The sequence below is a fragment of the Etheostoma cragini genome, chromosome 7 (genome assembly GCF_013103735.1).
Source record: "Etheostoma cragini isolate CJK2018 chromosome 7, CSU_Ecrag_1.0, whole genome shotgun sequence".
Lineage (NCBI taxonomy): Eukaryota > Metazoa > Chordata > Actinopteri > Perciformes > Percidae > Etheostoma > Etheostoma cragini.
In genome coordinates, this window is record NC_048413.1 from 14,429,851 (window position 1) to 14,431,253 (window position 1,403).

A 1,403-nucleotide genomic window follows, 5' to 3' on the forward strand; every position below is an offset into this window, starting at 1 on the left:
ACACACACACACACACACACACACACACACACACACACACACACACACACACACACAGAGTTGACTGCGATTGTATTTTACCATGGTCTTTACACTTGTCTAAAGTACAGCCAGCACTTTCGACACTAAATTGTCGTCCAATTGCTTGCAAACCTGGAGGCTGTTATTACATTGCAAACAGGTATGGGTGTTCAATGCTGCGGGACAGAAGGCATGGTAGCGGGTTTCCTTATTGTACTAATCAGAAGCCACTGGGGCGACACAACTAATATGCCCCTGGCAGCCACTTTGAAATATCATTCCAATTGGACGTGAGGAGGTTCTGCTTTGTGTTCTATTTCGTGCTGCTGTCCACTCCATGCACAACTGCAAACCTATGGTGCCAGAATTATGTACGTTTTTAATTAAAAAAACAGAACCGCCATCAAAGTACAGCAGTATTACATTATTAGCACTCACGACCACACCAAAACACACACCAGCCGCGATATCGAAATAAAAAACGTCCTATGAATTACAGTCACACGAAGCTTGGCGGCAACAATAAATAAATAGCACCATACAAATGCGCGCATGTAAATTCAAGCGTTTTGAGAGTTATTTGGTTACAGCAATAGCAGTAGCTCGTTTTACAGCGTCGAACTGTTTTATGGCCCTGTAGAACAGGATAGGTGCTGAGATGTGAGTGGTACACTGTTGTATAAAATCATTCAATAGCCTATAACCCTTGGATTAGTATGTGCAGTGGAAAAAAAGGAACATCCCTACTGCCCCACACACCCTTTTTAATGTAAATACATTACAATTAAAAACACAATAACAATGTACAACAACAACAAGAAGTTATAACTGTAAGGCTAAAAATTTTCCTTAAATACGCAACTACATATTTGGAAATGTTACAAAAACATTAGCCTATCAAAAGCACTTAAACCGTTAGCGGATTTTTTTATATATAATATGGACTACAGTACACACTAACACACACACTAACACACACACACACACACATATCTATATACACACACGCTGTTTTTAGTTATTTTTCTAGCTTTACATATATATATATATGTTAGCTGTTAATGTTATTGCCAAAGACAAAGTTTTAATGCCATTCAGTAAGTACACTGTATTTCTCATGTATCCATACTGTTTGAGTTAGCTTTATTGGCCTATTGATATAATCTCACAACTTTCAACATAAACAAGCACATTTCCCCGGACTCAAGAAGCAAATATTATTTGTTTATGGCCTAGGTGTATTGCAAGAATACAATAAAATCAAGTCTCATTGATAGTTTACAGCGTCAGATCGAAAAATTGAGATTCCTCAAAAACAATTCCTCAGATTTTATGGAGCTGAATTAATCAATTTTCCCTTTCCATTTTAATGGTACCAGGCT